Here is a 17,492-nt window from a genome sequence, read left to right on the forward strand (position 1 = left end):
TAGAGTCATTTAGAAAGTTTTAGAGTAAGGATAGGGTGAATTTGATTTGCAAAAGAATGAATTTGGTTCCAAATTAATGATTTTAAATTAGAAAAGGATGTAATTTATTTGCAAAATGTTTAATTTAATAAATTCAATTTGTAAAATGATAATTATAAATTTAACGTATTTGATTCCGTTTTTTTTTTTTGTTCATCATATAACTTTTGTCATTTCCTTAATTTTTGACCATGTCAGAGTTATAATCAGTCTGTAATTGTCGGAAAATTAATGACCTATTGTCTCCCAGTGCAACAATATAATGTTACGTCATATTACCCGCATGTGCACTGCAATACATATTTCACATTACATACATACATACATACATAATATTGAGATTTTGTATAAAACCCTTAAACCTCTTTCAGCATTTTGTCTGTTACGACACACGGACGGATACACATATTTCCTTTATCCGGAACGATTTGCTCAAGCAGACGGCACAACTTGGACTTTGATTTATGTTGTTTCGATTACAAGGCCAATCGTTGTGCCCTCTTCTCGTTGTTGTACTCTACCTCGCTCAATTTGCACAAAACATAACACAACCAAAATACTTGCTCCTTACCAAACTAACCTCCTGACCCCACCTTACCGCCCTCTGTTTCGTCATCACATGTGAATCTCAAAAGCTTAAGGAATATGATTTATAAGCATTCACAGTTGATTTGTGTTTGAACTGTTTTAATCTTGTTAACAGAGAGATAGGAATGAAGGACATCAACTGACTTCCTCCATAGATTCATCTTCTCTCAGGAGGAATGGTCCTTTTGTATATATTGAAATTGTGGATAACAAAGAACAAAAAAAAAAAACAAAAAATATACAAACAAGGAAAGCTCAATAATTAATCAGGATATTCTACTACATGGTTTCAATTGACTGGGCCTGTTGTTTGAATATAATCATCACCCCAGAGATGATCACGTTCACGTTTGCCATAGGTCATGTTGTTTCAAAAATTATCTTTTGATTTTTAATAAATTTCCAATACATATTGAAGATTTTATATCGATTTGTTTTCATTTATTCTTGTTATTTTTAGCATAAAATCCAATATTTGCCACTTGTGTGGAACTAAAATCGAACAAATAGAAATTAAATGGAGTACCTCAAGGTTGGCCTCCCTGGCCAATACTTTTAGACTTAAATAATTAATTTATAAATTCATTTAATTATAACTCAAAAAGTTAAATTCAACCAAGTGGATATTTAATTATTTAAAGCCCTTAAATCTAATAATATCCCAGGTCAAAGTCTTAAAAAAAAAACATATTTGCTTTGAGTTGTACAAGTTGTAATATTAAGCTATGTTCTGATGGAGGAGTTTTTGAATTACTCTACAAAATATTCATAACTTTTACTGTTCCGTTCTATCTAGGTCTGTTCGATCCCCTCTTTTATGGTTATGTGTTGGTTGTCCCAGCCCCAATTCAGGACTCGGTCCCAAGCGTGTCGTTAATCGACATGCAAAGTTTAAATATAACTGCTTGCAGCCCTCTCTTGAAAACTAATTAATTTTCAATTGAAATTCCACTTGTGCAAATTAAATTCATGATTTTATATCTCATGCAAGCTTTTCATCCTCCCTCGTTTTTTCTCTTTCTGTTACAACAATAAAATTAATGAACAAAAAAAAAGAAAGAAGCAAAAATGAGAGAATTGAATGATGAATCCATTATCAGAGCAAGAAATACATCGGTGCCAAAGCCCGTTACCACCAAAAGAATGTATTATGCCAAAATGTACACAAATTGTGCAAAATCCTGAATACTGAATGCAATGCGAGTAGCAGAGTAGGTACTATGTGGTGGATGTTCTAGCCATCGGCACATGGCTGACTCTGACTATATGGGTTACCTTATGGCTTCCACATTTTGGATATAGTTGGTCCTGGTTGGGTTTTTTGTTGTGTTCCGTGTTCGTATTCCAGAAATGGATGGATAGATGAATGAGGATAGGAATCAGGATTGAGATCGGGTGTATAGTGAGTGTAGTTTTGGTTGCTGCTTAACTTATTACGTTCCCTCAACTGCAATTTCAAATTGGCCCTTGATATTCATGAATCGGTAGCTTTTCTACTTGATTACATTTTTGCTCAGTCATTGGTTGTACATCTCACAGTTGAAGTTGTGAATGCAAAATCCAGGATACCCATACCCAGAACATATCCCAACTACAATGAATTTAGTAAAATTTCCATCTCAATTTCTATAGATTTTCGTGTTTTTGTGTCTACTGTATGCCAGTGTTTGTATATATGAAAGGAACTGTTGAATTTTGTGTATCTTACTTATATCCAAAGTGATTCTCTTTTCTGTGTGTTTCCAATACTTCATGGTCTCTCCATCATCATATATCTCTTTCTCCTCTCGTGTGTGTATGGGTTATACACTTGCAGACGACCGACCGACGACCGACGCCTCTGGTTGTTGTTAATGGAAGGAATTTTTAATGTATTGGAACTGAAGGATGCGATATCCCTTCTCATAATGAAAAATGCAATGGTTGCATAATTTGAAAATAGATATCACAAGTGATTATTGGGCTACCTTGTGCATGACCAAATCTAATGGAAATTGAGTCCATTAGTGAAATTTTGTCAAATGAACACCTCAATATTGGATAACACTTTGGTAATCTAATTTAGTTAGGTACCAAGAGTTAAAGAACAAATAGAAATGGAAATTTGTATGTATTGAAACGAGGAAGAATTTCATAAAATGCAATCATTTGGGAAATAAAAGCCTTTTTTTTGTGAAGGTTATGCCTATCAAAGAAGACATTATTCGACTCGAAGGACCAAAATTATTATGTTCAAGATTTTATAAACAAAATTAATTTTCCGATTGAAAGAAGTTTTTTTGAGGTTGGTAAATTGTTTAGAAACTTTTTTCTATTGAAAATTATTTGTACAAATCTAGAAAGATCAGAGGACAAAAAAACTAAATCAATCAATAAAATACTTAACTACTAAACGATTAGACCCCTTCCTCATCTCTACGATCAGCAACTGTATGCAACTGCGCCTATAATTTATTACAGATAATTTATTTTGCTTTATGTTTACCAATGTACAGTAGAATACTGGCAAGAATTTATGGATAATTGATTAAAGAAGGCAATTTGAAGGAAAACAAAAGAGCTGAGCAACGAACTTGAAATTTATACTTTCAGTAGTGTTGGCACTGATCGCTTGGCAGATGAATGAGAGTTCGAAAAATCCGGAGACTAAGAATGGAAACACACATTTTTTGCCAAAACAGACTGGGGTTTGTTATATGATAAAAAAAAACTGATAAAAAATAATAATTTCAACAATGTTATCGATTTATTTTTTTTTTCCTTTTGAATTTTATTAAGCTCACTCGTGCATAAAACTGGTTAAACTATTTTTCTTGCAAATATACCTTCTTCTCCGAACTGCTTGCCATTTTTTTTTCTCCTTAATCATTCCCACGCAAAGATCTATCTTAACTCTGGGGTTCTTATTATTTTATTGGCTTGATTTATTTGATGATTCAAACCATGTTTTTCACTTCATCAACTAAATCGAATCATCCATAGAGCACATCAGCATCCACACTAAGTTCAAATGAAAATCCAGTCCTACTCTAGTCATCACTCAATACATTTTTATTATTGTCGATGAAATGGCCAAAACTCTAAATGGTTTATATGAAAATGTTATGCGATGTCGTCGTCGTCGTTCTCGAATGATGAACCGAAAACGTGATCTGGAACTGAGAAAAAGTCACAAGGATTATATTATAGCTCTCTCGCGTGTAAACATAGATTTTTGCGTTTTTTTTTTGTATATATAAAATATACCTACTTTTATTTTATATTTTTTTTTGTTTATTTTTCTACAATAAAATACAAAACAAGAGCCTAAGCACGTTCAGGTTATGGTTATGTATGGCAGCTTTCATCCAAGAGTTCAAAGTATAAAAAGACAATATTATATCCCCCAAACCAACCATCATCATAGAGCTGCGCTCTGTTGTCATCCATAGAGAAAACAGAGATACGCCTTCGGTTTTATTACTCTATGGAACGTAGAACAAACACAAAAATGTTGAAATCTGTTTGTCAGAGATTGGGATTGAATGAATGTATACCGACTGTATAGCTGGTGTACTCGTGTATATGCCGATAAGAGATATAAGCAAACACGTTTAGGCTACATAAATATTGATAACTTCATCATAAATGGTCATAACTTTTGTACTTATTCTATCATTGAAAATATTTTTTTTTTCTTTTTTTTATATATAGAAAAATAAATAAGCACGTTATAATACTTCTTGCTGCTCACTGTCATCGTTCGTTGTGGGTCTGCGAACTTATGTCCTTTTACCAGACTATTGGTTGTTACAAGTACATTATCGGGATTTGATATCTTATAACTCGGTGAGAGAGATAGAGTGGGACATTTAATGGTGATTTGATATTTATACAAAAAAAATAAAATAAAATTATATGATATTACTTTGTGGGATTGAAATTCCATATTTTTGTCCCGATATCCTTTCTTCATGTTGCGCATTTGAACTTTTTTGATGTGTAAGGTTTTAAGCTGCTACAAAAATTACAAATATTAATTTTGAACTTCGAAAAATATCCAAGGTTAAAGCCCGCCCATTCTAGAAAAAAAAATTGGAAAAATTTCTTCCAAATCGTCCGAGTGAGACATCAAGGTCTTTTTCGACTCTATTTTTGAGGGTGGGTCAAAAAAATCGAAATTCTTTTTTTTTTTTTGATTTTATACTCCGAAAAATCGATTGCCAGACACCTTTAGAATATACCCAATATGAGCTCATTATGTTAATGGGAAAGTTCTCCGCTTCGCAATTTTCCATTTTTTCATCAATCTTCTATTAAAAAAATCATTTTTATAAATCGACTTTTTAGCAAATTTCTTTACATATTCTTGTAGGAAATTGAAAGCTGTACAAAAAAGGCCTTGGCATCAAATTGATTGTTTTAACCGTTTAGAAGATATTCGTATCCAAATCCTAATGCAAACTGGTCATAGAAAACTATTGAAATCAGTTGGCTTGGCATTCGAGTTTGGATACGAATATCATCTAAACGGTTAAAGCAATCAATTTGATGCTAAGGACTTTTTTGTAGAACGTTTAAGCCCCTCCAAGAATATATTTGATAACAATGGCTTTTCAGTGAATTAGAAAATTTTGAAAAGTAAAAAAAAATATCTTTCAAATGGTTAGATTAATGAAAACAATTTAAGAAGATCTTTTTTGTGGAACAATCTGTTACCTACAATAATATGTCTTGCCAGTTTGATTATTATAATTTTTCAATTTGTTACAAAATTAAGAATAAAAAACGAATTTTTAAAGATTTTCTCAAGTTTTTATTTGAAGAAGTCAGGGGTTAGATTCTGTATGGCGAAAACGAACAAACGATTTCGTGTGTGCCAAAGGTTTGATTCATACAACTTGAAAACGAAAGAATTTATTCTGTATCTGTCACAAATTTTCTTTCGTTTTTCAAAAACGAACGATCGTTTTCGTTTCGTTTTTTATAGAAAAAGTACACATCTATTTTTGAAAGATTTTCTTTTGAAAATTTTAGTTACATTAATGCATTTTTAACACTCGAGTTCGTTAAAAACATAAACAACTCAGCCAAAAATCAGAGTTACAAAATTTATAATTTACCGCACCGTCTGATGTACGTACAAGATTGCTGTATATAAATTTTACTTTGATTTGCTTATCAAACAAAAATAATTTTAAATTAGAAATAAAACTCAAATAATTTCAAAAATAACAAATAAATGAAAAATCTATTCTTTTCAATTTTAGCTTCTGAAGTTTTATAAAATCAAATTTGGGAACCGCAAGGACTGAAAAGCGAATATATATAATTCCTACCAATATCGTTTTGAAGAAAAATAAAAAAGAAGGAGTTTCAAACAAAATCACCACCGTCTTAATCATGAAAACGCAGTAAGTTATTTTTATTTTTACCATACCTATTTATTCAAAAGTTGAAGGTTCATGTAATTATTTGAAAAACAGAGCAACTGTTTCTATCTAATTTTCGAGTAAAATGACAAATTCTCTCAGAAAATTCATTGTACAAAAAAGTCCTCTTCGTGTTCTTTTAAAATTAGAAAGATTTGCATATGTATGTTACTAATTTGTCAAATATGTATTTCTCGAAAAACTCCATTAGCTTAAAATCTGAAAATCTAAAATTAGCTTTTGTTCGTGTCTCCTTCTGGCATTTCAAAATCAAAAGTTTTCTGCGAAACTTGATGTAGTTCTATAATTGTACATATGTATGTATGATTTTGTAATTCAATGTAGTCAGTTTGAGAGTGGCAAAACTTCCATCTTTATCGCAGATTTTGCACATCACATCATCTGGATGAAATAAAACCCCAGAAAACATACAAAACATGTTTCACATGCCCAGATTTTCCTTTTCCACTTTTCATGCTATTACGAGCGTCAACGATAATTCTGTCATCTCATTACCAACCATTCGTCATCCCATCTAGAGGCGTATCAACACCATAACTACCCGCAGCGTAATCTGATTAAAATTTATAGCCCTACCAAGAGCTATATGCGGAAACATTGGGCTGCTATTCTCTCCTCCAAATGCATCTGCTTCGGCTTCGGCTTCCTCCATCATGGATGCTGGCACATCTTTCAAAAACGTAGAGCGCGTGAATAACATCACTTCAACTTTCACAACCCATCACCGACACACCAACCAACGACACACAAATAAAACGACACCCAAAGAGTCAAAGTGAAAATTGTTATTGTGAGCGCGATGGCAGCTAGTGATGGTGGGGAAAAGGGGACGGGGGATACACGGGGATCTAGGACATATTATAGCCTCAAGAGGAGTACCAGTGACAACTTGCTTTTCAATATCCTCACCAACAACACACATCGCCAACATACTTTGATAAATTACCTTCTCTTAAACTCAAACCGAAAAAGCCCTTTATAAATGTTCCCCTCCCTAACTGCCAACTCACACCCCATAAAGTTGTTTCTGGACGGTCGGTGCTGGTGGACAGACAAGGCTTTATATTGCGCTATGTAGCTGGCCTGTTTCGAAGCAATAGATTAACATTCTCTGCCACATAAAGAGTCCATTGGCAATTGCGAAATGGCTAGTAGGGATTCTCCTTGACGCACTTGGGGCATGACATTCCGACAACGTAGTTTGGTGTGATGGCTCTCTGTGGTAGTTCGTTTCTGTATACATACAAATATATGATGGAATATAAGGGAGACTCCATCACTATCAAAATGTAGTGCGTTTACCCTCAGTATTTAGCAAGTTCCCATTTATGTCTCACCGCACTCCAAATGGAATGGAATTTGCCAGGGCCACTTCCATCCACTTCCATTTCCAACAACCATCACCGACCGACCACCCACTTATCAATGGGGCGCTATGTCTCTGTGCCAATTTACCCATTCGGTCGATTTATTACCCAGTCTTCATTACTATTTCACTGCGGATTTCGTTGTGCCAGCACCACTCTAAGCCTAAAATCGTCTTAGTTTGTTGGTTTCCTCTACAGACACATAAATCTAGAATCACCTCGCTTCTAACATGGAAAACTCGCTACTCACTTCAACTTAACTTGGAATACACAACCAGAAACCATCAACTGCTGATACAAGAGAGTGCTCATTAAGGCACAATGGCATTGAAGTGAATGCTTAAGCCATTCGATTGATTGCGATAGATGAAAAGACTCTGATGGCAAGTCCTAAGCTAATTTACTGCAGTAATTATCGTTTGGTCAGTTTAAGTTTTTTTTTTTCTTAGTTCGTTTTTGTTTCAGATAAGAAGTTTCGGAATGAAAATGGACGCAGGCGAATACGTGTGTTTTTTTTCTGTTTGAGTATACAAATTTGAGATAGGAGAGTATTCTGACAGTGGAAGGGGCATTAAACATCGTCGGATTGAAGAACATGAATATCCGCTTCAAGTGAAGGTTTTTGGAAGAAAAAACTTAAATTCAGAAAAACTTAAGCTGAAAAATTACTCATACGCAGTAGGGACCGAAAGGCACTTTTTCATTCTCATCTAGCTTTTTTTTCGTACAATACCCAACCAATGTTCCGTAAAGCCATAATCCTTGTCCTGCAGTAAGTAAGCGTAGGTGCAGTGGTAATAATTTACTAGTTATGTCAGACATTTACCAAAGGTTCGCTTTGAGCTGCAACTTTTGAGCTTATATTAAGTTGAACTTCTGCTATTTTAGCAGAAATTAACATATTTTAACAAAGGGTTGCCGATTTGATCTGATATTTATGAATTCTAACTGATTCATCTGAAGTTTATAAATTTGATTACAAATTTTTTCTGTTTTTCTGTTAAAAATATTGTATTCAGCTGAGGATTAATGTTTTTTTTTTTTTTGATAGTTATACATGTTTCAGCTAATTCAGCAGATATTTATTAATTTCAGGTCAGATAAAGTTATTTTAAACTCAGGATTACTAGATTCACACTATTCAATTCAATTTTAACTAATTCAGCAGATATTTACTAATTTCAGCCGAGCTGTATTATATTCAGCGGAGGTTTTTGCCATTTTTATTTAATATTCATACCTGTTTTGATTGATTTAGCTGATATTTACTTGACAGCTATTACTTTCCGTTGATATTTATCAGTTTTAATTGATTCGATCTAGATTTTCTAGTGTCACCTAATATTTTTTTAAAAGTTTTATAGATTCAGCTGACAATTCTATTTTCAGCTATTTTCAAATAGAAATATTTAGCTGAGTATTTGATTAGGTACTACTAGTTTCAGCTGAGAGTTTTTATTTGCAAATGATTCAGCTTACAAGCTTCAGTTGAAATTTACTGGTTTCAGCAGAAACTTATTATTTTTAGATGTAATTTTCCGGCTTTATTTGATGTTTATACCTTTTTTGGTAAATCCAGCCAATATTTAATAATAAAATCTGAGTTATAGGAAAGGGTTACCAATTTCAACTGATATTTATTAAACTTTTATTATATTCAGCTGAGGTTTTTAAATTTAATTGATATCTATACATGTTTCGGTTGATTTAGACAACATTTACCAATTTTTGTAGAATTCAGCTGAATCTCTTGCTGCTTAGATTTATCATTATCAACTAATTCAGCAAGAACTTTGGAATGAAATTCGTAAGAATTTCACTAAATCTAAATTAGACAAAAATAGTTTTATTAGGTTAAAAACTACAAACAAATGTGCAAATTATACAAAAACAGAAACACAAAAATGTTCATAATTAAAACAAATCATTTTGCATTCGCATCCTTTTAAGTTACCCGCAATATCCTGTATGTATCATCCTGTATCATCCATACCAACTCAACTACTGAATTTCATTTCACATTCTTGAGTAGGTATAATAGGTATAATATCTACCTGGGTTATTCTTTAATTAAAGTGAAATGTTGGTTTCTGTGCTGATATACCTGACGTTTTATTTTTTATGTTTTTATTTTTTATGTTTTCTTCTTTTTTTTTTTTTGACCTGGCAAACACTTTTAACCTAGTTTTTCATTATCTCTCTTCTCATGTAAACCTAGTTTTGCAGAAAATTTTATATCTCTTGGCTTCTTCTCTCTTTGGTTTTGCTGTGAGCTGTGTGCTGTGTATAGTGTGTTCTTTTTGGTGTAAAAGATTGTGCTGGAAACAATATGAGGAAGCTTGTAGTATATAAACGGAAATTTAATATATTTCCAAAAGCAGGAAATTCATGATTTATTTCTATCTTCATTTACTTTATTATGAAGGAAGAACAAGAAACTTTGGATATACTTTATAACCACAACCATTTGTGATAAGAATTTTCAAAAAAAAAAAAACAAACAAGGAACAGACAAAAAAAAAATTAATAATAATTTATGGTTGTAAAGTTACACAGTTTTAAAAGGGAAGTTTACTTCTTCTTACTGTACTTTTAGACTGAACTGCAATAGAAGCATTCTGTTGCATAGTTTTGTGGTGTTTTCCTGTGCAGATGTAGAAATTTGATTAAATAGAAACGAAGTCAAAGTATAGAGTGAAAATTCGCACATCATTATTCATATTTTAAGTTTTCCTTTTTAGTGGAGGTATATGATGATGATGATGATATTCTCTTTTGTTACTTGTAATTAATTGTGTACAGTTTTGACAATTTGGTTTTTTTGTTTGTGAAATCTTAAAACCAAATTTTTGGATATGATGGTTTGCTTTTCTGAATTTGAATTTATTTTACTTTTAATTTACCTTAACATGAAAGTCTTACATGCAAGGTCTTAGAATTCACGTGAAAATCATTTGTAAGTTTTAAGCCAGCTCATAGACGAACATACATATTTATAATACGCATACACCACAGTGACCCACAATTTTTTTTTTGTTGAATTTTCATTGAAAGCCATACGAAGGACAAAAAACGACGAACGCTTAACGTTATTGATCTGGTACAATTTGGTTTGCCAGGCTATTTAACACATTTTGTTTTTTTGAAAATTTTTTTTCTACACGAAACCAATAGAGCAAGCAAAGAAATTTAATGGTTTTTGATGAAAAAACGAAAAAAATGGCTTGATAGTTTTCTGCTTGACTGTATGTAAGCTTCTCCGCCTCTAAAAGACTGAGGACAAGACTAATAAAAGTCTGCAGCTTATTGTTTGTCTTCTATCGTTAAAAACGGGATCAGGTCAAAATTTTGGCTTCAAAATTCTGCTTTTCAAAATTCAGCTTTTTCAGCGAAAATTCTGTTTTTCAAAATTCTGCTTTTTTCTATTCTGTTTTTCAAAATTCTGCTTTTCAAAATTCTGCCAGCATTATATTTGAACAAAAAAAATTCTGCTAATTCTGTTTTTTTTTTTATAGCATATGTGCTGGCTAAAGAAAAATACACCTTATTTATGTAATTTAACATTGGTACTTTCCTAAATTTTTTTATTTAAGTGTCGCAAATATTTTTTGAAATGCATATACTGACTTTCTTTCAAATAAAATATGTATACTAATTGGAACCGATGTTGTACATTCCTTTTCTTATTCAAATTTTTGAATATTCATCTTTATTTGATAAATTAATAAATTTTTAGTTATTTTCGGAAATGTTTAATATGAAAAACCTTTTCTTAATATTTTCAAATTTACTCATTTATAAAACAAAAATTAATTCGCATTTAAAAAATGACAAATTATGTAGGTAAGTAATCAAATAAGCAGATAATTTTTCAAAAAGATGATTTTACAGAATTCTGCAAAAAATTAAAAAAGGGTTTGGAAAATGTTTAAAAGCGCGCGCTTTTTAACATTTTCCAAACCCTTTTTTATTTTTTGCAGAATTTTGAAAAGAAGAATTATGAAAAGCAGAATTTTGAAAAACAGAATTTTGAAAAGCAGAATTTTGAAAAGCAGAATTTTGAAAGCAGAATTTTGTCAAGCAGAATTTTGAAAGCAGAATTTTGACAAAACAATTTTGACCCCAACCCGTTAAAAACGTGTCAGGGGAATGACTATTCTAAACTTAATCACTTTAAAAAAAAAAGAATAAGCCATGTAACGAGTAACATGGTAGTGACATTTTTATTATTTGACAAATTTGCAATACATATCTCAATTTTTTTTTTAATTTTCAGTAGGAAAAGCATTACACTTTACACACCTCAAAAATTCAAATTGACAAGAAACTCGATTGTACTCGCGCTTATAATAAGATTAATATTTCCTTTGCATCTTTTTCTATGGACCTAATCTTTAGCCGTCTTTCCAAATTTTCATCTTTTCAATTTTAATGTTGAAAAATCACCTAAGTTAAAAAAAATAATAATAAATCTTTAAATAAATTACATTCTATTTAAGAAATTATACTCATTCAACACTAAAATTATATCAGATTCATAGAACCTGCAAAATGGACATAAATATCCTGGAATCCAAAATGCTAGTAGAATAATAAAATGTATGGCTAGAGGAAACGTGTTTCATATCCTTTCATCTAAATTAAGTGAAAATGAAGCAAAATTACCTTGGACAACTTGACACTCTGTAATCGTATTATATCAAAAAAACACATTCTAAAAGTATTTATTTCTGTTTCATTTAACATCCAAAAGGAGGATTCTTATTGCAAGTGACTTTCTAGACAGTGTTTCTAGTATATTGGCAGACATTTTTATTTTTAATAATTTAGAAAATGCTTTCTAGATTGTAAGATTGTTTTTTTTTTTCCTATTAAATATTATCTACCTACAGTAAATTGACCTTTAAAAAAATACTGAAATATTAAATTCTATAAATTTTCATTGCATATTTAAATGGGAGGAGGAGGAGATTTGAAACATTATCTGGTCCATTTAAGCAAATTAAAGTACTTTTCCAAATCAAATTATTTCAAAATGTAAACACTAATGCGTGAAAACATTCAAAAGGGTTATATCAATAACATTTATTGCAACAGTAGCAAACTACAGATACAATTCGTATAGGCATTTAATGGGAACATTTTAAGATGAAAAGGCTCAAGTTTAATCGTATATTGTGTGTGTACGTATACCGACAGATCTAAATCGATACGTGCTTTGAATGAAATCAAAACACATTTTGGACAATGAATTTGTAACAACAAATTCAAGTGTTGTTATCGATATGTGCGTGTAAAGTTAATTGTTTAAGTTTATTTCGATACATGACATGAATTTTAGAAAATTACATATTGACCAATATGCACTTGAAGGATGTAAGGGAGCACTTGAAAATGGTAGGAATTTAAAGGCATCAGTTTAACTTTTTTTCACATGTAATCGGCTTAAATTGGGCGGAATTTAAAACGTTTTGTTTTCCTTGAATCTGTCTCGAAAATTTTTAAGCTTAAGTTTTTTGCTTAAAATCCTGAAAATTAAATATTAATTATGTTTGTTCATCCATCAAAAATCCAATAATAGTTTCGGCATTAATTGCGAAATTCGTTACATAAGAGATGACATGTTTGAGTACCACTTCTGAGAATCGTAGCCTGTAACATTTAATGGAAAACCCTACCCACCATATAACTATCAGTGCCAAATGCACGTATATTTATCTGGAATCTTGAAAATATTGAATATTGAAAATGTGAGAATCCCTTTGGGGACTTTTTCGACTTTCAAGATCATATCGAATTCAATGGAAAATTATTTCTGGCACAAGTTAAACAAAAAAAATTATATTCCAAATGGATGCTTTTTACTTTATCTTTTTTTCTCACATATTGCTTCTAGTGTTTTTATATGCTTCTCAGTATTTTCAAAATTTAAGGAAATATTTAAATAAATTTGATTTTATTCACAATCAACGATATTTCTTTTGTAAAACATTTTAATATTTCTTTTTGTCCAATAAAAAAATTTTAAATAAGAAAATACCTTAAAACCTTTCTTGGTAAAATACTAACCATAAAAAATAAAATCATATACTTTAAGGAGTCAAATAGTAATTTAAGGCTCTGACTGTTTTTTGTTTTTGTTTTTCAAATCAAATTATCATAAACGCTTTCTTCATTCAATTTCTTTAGTGCGAAATCATTTTCACTCAGCATTTCATTGTATCAAGTAGGAAATAGTAAATGCCTTCACGCAAAAGACCAATTGACCTCAATAAAAAATAAAAAAAAAAAAATTAGCACATAAAAGAAGAACTTATTCTGTTTGAATGCTTCTTTTATAACTCCAACAACAACATGAACCTTAAAAAAAAATAACATTCGAACCACAACCCACTTGAGGTATATACAAACCAAATAAAAAAAATAAAAAAAAAATATATATATGTATAAAAATGTGCATTATTTTTGTTCAACATAAAATTCACATAAATAAAGTGCTTGCGGTTACTGGGGCGTATGCGCATTTAAATGGCAAAACTTGTGTAAACATTATGCAAAAGGTATACGAACCATCGTATTATATTTTTTTATTTTATACAAAAAAAAAATAACTGCCTGTAGCTTAATAAATACTTTCAGTTCTTCAACACACAGAGTAATAATAGGTATTGTTGATGTTTTTTTTTTTTTTTTTGTTAAACATTTTTATACTTCACGCAATTAATGAACATCAGAATCTGAAGTTGAAAAGGTTAATCGGATGTTATTGACTTGGCGGGTAAATTAACATGGATAATTGCGACTAATGATGTGTACATATAATGGAAGTAGGCACTATATATTGGTTAAATGAAAATAATAAAAAAAAAAAAAATAAGTTTTAAATTGTATGATACCTACTTGAAAATTAATTATCATGAGATTTTCGATTTAATACTAACAATTATTTATAATTGGCAATTAAAAAATTGAAGAAAAAAAAATTGGGGATTCCTTATAATTTGAAAATTTTCAAATTAAAAAAATAATATGTCAGGCAGCTTATTTTATTAATTTTTGTTAAATACCCACAAAGAACAGGTAAAACAATATACCAGATAGGAGGAACATGGGACGAACAAGTACATATAATAAAGTGAACCAAGCGCAGTTAATACTAAGCTCAAAATCAAGTTTACATCGTATTTAATAAAAGTGATAAACCCTCCCTCCTAAATAAATTTAAATATTCTAACTTCGCTTTCTTAAACCTTTTATGCGTTAATGTTTTAACTCGTGATTTTTCAGTCAGATATTATTCTAAGTTTTTTGGGCCCAAAACTTCATTCAGTGAAATGATAAAAAAAAAAACTAATTTTTATGAGAAATATGTATAACGAAAACCTTTTTCAAAATTCATGCAAAATATCTCTTTTCATTTGCAGATTATTTAGGTTCAACTAAATCCTTTTGAAAACAAGTCAACAATAAAATACAAAAAACAATGTATACATAAAAGTTAATGAAAAAGTTCGCAGTTCCCCATAAAGTAAACAAAAATGAGATAACATAATATGTATTATCCTTGATTTCTGGGAATACGCTAACATATTAATCTAACTCTTCATTAATTTTTTTTAATTTCTTATGTTTTTTTTTTAGCAAAAATTACAAAATATAAGTTCACCTAATTAGGTACATGACGTGGTACATAATTTTGTAAAGATTTTTTAACCATGTTTTGTTTCAAAAAAAAAGTAGATAGTTAAGTACTGCGTACTTCGTCCTGTATCCTTTGAAATTTAACCGCAATGTGATGTATCCTTTATAATAAGGTTGAACACTGTTAAATGCATCATCTCTGATGGATTAAGGTTGATTTTTTTTTTTCTTTAAAGAAAAACTCTTAAAAAAGCGCATCAGGGAAATACCTACTTATTTAAGGTTTGGTTCATTTTTAATTTCTTTTAATGGAAAACTTGTGTGTGCCGGAAAATACTTAAGTGAGCTTGGAAAGGTTTAAAATGATACAAATCTATGAATTGAAGAGTTTTAATTGAACATTTGATAAAATGAAACATACAAATTCAATTAAAATATCTAACCTTGTATTGAAGTTTTATACAAAGTGGAGAAAATTAAATGCAATTTGAAGGATTAACTTTGGCATGCTTTGGCAATATAGATGGCTTGGAAACGCAGGAAGGAAAAATAAATACATTCGATAATATTCTCGCACATCTTTTAACAAAATAATTAAGATTTTTTAACTTTGCGAAACGACTTCAGTATTCGTTTTAAAGGTAGTCCTAAAATGTTCCCAAACCAGTTTGCATATGATTTTCTCTCTCGCGTTTTATCTGTCGCAAAATATTTGCGATTGGTGCATTGCAAATTTACAAACATGAAAATGTATTAGGGTGCTAGCAAATTCGCAAAGTAAGGAAGTGGTGTTTATTAGCAAGTAGTATCACAAGCTCTGTTGTGAATCCTTTAAATAATAATGTTTTAGCTCAAACATTTACATACATTTTGCCATGTTTGAAACACACAAAAAGCCAAGTGTATAGAAGATTTTCGATTTTCGTCACAAATAAATTGCTCGCAAGTGGAATCGCAAGCTTTGCAATTTATTTGCGAGACATTTAACTGGTTTACGCCAGTATTTGCATTAACATTAACGTTCTAGTTGTGTTCCCATGAATGCAAACAGCAGTGTTCAAATGATTTTTAATACTCCACTGCAATAGCCAAATCTGTAGTTTATTTGTAAGCACTTTACATAGTTTGCAAAAATAGTTTTTGCACAATTGATACATTTTAAATGGTTTGCAAACACATAGTATAAAGAAAAAATTTTGATTTTTATCACGAATTAATTGCTTGCAAGAGGGATTGCAAGCTCTGCTGGTTATTATTTGCGAGACGTTCAGCACGTTTGAAATAGTATTTTCATAAATATCAATGATCTGAATGTATTCGCAAGCATGCGAACAAAATTTTCAGATGATTTTCGTTTTGAGAGTTTTGCAAATTCGCAGTACAAAATGCTTGGAATTTTCTTCGCAAACAAATTGCGAAGTAAGATCTGCAGTTTATTTGCGAGCAATTTAAATAGTTTGCTAAACTATTTGCAAAAACAATAACGTGTTGAATGTGGCCTAAAATAAATTATTCAAACAATTTTCACATGATTTTTCGATTGATTTGTTATAAACTATCTTTTCTTTCAATAAAAAATCTTCCTCATTTTTACTATTCAACCTACGAAGCCGAATCAATTTATCAAAACTCTTACCACACCCATAACATCCTCCAAAAATCGATAAATTAAGTTCTTAAACAGCAAAAAAAAAATAGACAAAAAAAATATATATCTACCATCCAGCCCTTTAACCTTTCTTCAAAAAAAAAAAAAAAAAATGATGCCAGGAAAAACTATGTTGCGATGTTTATCTGTCCTTGGTGTCATGACTTGTGTGTTTGAAAGTGTCCAAACTATTTCAGTTCCAGATCTTGATTACTCATCTCTCTACCTTCCGTTTTTTACTACATCATAGTTAGCTTGAGGCATAGTAAAATGCCTTTTTGCTCACCGCAATATAGGTAAACGAATTGCTCTTCATGGAATTTCAGTAAAAATAACTTCTTTGCAAATGGTCGTGACGTTATTTTGTAACTCACTGAGTTTTTATGTTTGTTTTTTTTTTTTTTTTCGTTTTTTGGTCTTCGTCGGTGTGCTCTTTTTCGCTTTGACTTTGAAAATAAAAAAAAAATAGTCGTAGTTTAAAAATTTGACTCGAAAAATGGTTGGAAATTGCACATGATATACGATGGTTTGGGGGGAAGCTTTTGAAATAAAGTCCTTCAATGTTTGCCCTTTCCTTGACGGTCTGTATAAATGTTATTTCAACTCTTGGGAAAAAGAAACAACAAGCACTTACTCATTACTTTTAAATTTAACACTCTTGAATATTTCCTTTTGAAAATGTGATATTTGTGTGTTGTTTTTGTTGATGACCCACGTTGGGCGCCAAATAAAATGAAGGTTAACTTTCAACATTTCCATCAAAACTACACTTGTTCA

General features: G+C 30.7%; 1 long non-coding RNA gene across 6 annotated transcripts in view; it reads left to right on the forward strand.

Annotated features, from left to right (window-relative positions):
- The first annotated feature begins 2,865 nt into the window (after window positions 1-2,865).
- LOC129918222 (uncharacterized) overlaps window positions 2,866-17,492 on the forward strand; it is a 67,701-nt gene continuing 53,074 nt past the window's right edge. For 2 of the 6 annotated variants that reach the window (XR_008772934.1, XR_008772936.1), the window contains exons 1-3: window positions 2,866-2,911; window positions 2,967-3,314; window positions 5,877-6,020. This is a non-coding gene — a long non-coding RNA (uncharacterized LOC129918222). Of the gene's footprint in view, window positions 2,912-2,966; window positions 3,466-5,876; window positions 6,021-10,941; window positions 11,072-13,007; window positions 13,305-17,492 lie in introns of those variants that run through there. The other 4 variants (XR_008772937.1, XR_008772935.1, XR_008772933.1 and 1 more) reach the window with 4 other exon arrangements.

Source organism: Episyrphus balteatus, chromosome 4, assembly GCF_945859705.1.
Source record: "Episyrphus balteatus chromosome 4, idEpiBalt1.1, whole genome shotgun sequence".
In the NCBI taxonomy this organism is placed as follows: Eukaryota; Metazoa; Arthropoda; class Insecta; order Diptera; family Syrphidae; genus Episyrphus; species Episyrphus balteatus.